Source organism: Phaethon lepturus, unplaced genomic scaffold, assembly GCF_000687285.1.
Source record: "Phaethon lepturus isolate BGI_N335 unplaced genomic scaffold, ASM68728v1 scaffold27981, whole genome shotgun sequence".
Taxonomy (NCBI): Eukaryota; Metazoa; Chordata; class Aves; order Phaethontiformes; family Phaethontidae; genus Phaethon; species Phaethon lepturus.
The window spans coordinates 3,882-4,204 of record NW_010515991.1 but is presented as its reverse complement, the minus strand read 5'-3'; positions in this window follow the sequence as shown (position 1 = coordinate 4,204).

The following is a 323-nucleotide window of genomic DNA, read 5'->3' as shown; positions in this document are numbered from 1 at the left end:
GTTGGGTCTCCCAGGGGGTCCCTGTGGGGTTTGGTCTTTGATTAGCACCGTGGGGCTGGGGGTGAAGAGGAGAGGGTGGAGGGCTCCCCTCCAGGGAGCTAAGGGGAGGGAAGACCCCCGCGCCGAAGATGCCCAGGACAAGGGGCTGCAGGGCACCGTCCCACAAACCCAGCTATAACCACCAAAATTCCTCCTGTCCCGCGAGCCCGAGGGAGGGAGCACTTACGGGATGGTCCCATTCCCCCGCGGCTGCAAGTGCAGGCAGGAGCTGCCGCCCCAACGGCAGGAGATAAGGCCATCGGGGGGGCTCCTGTCAGCCCGCA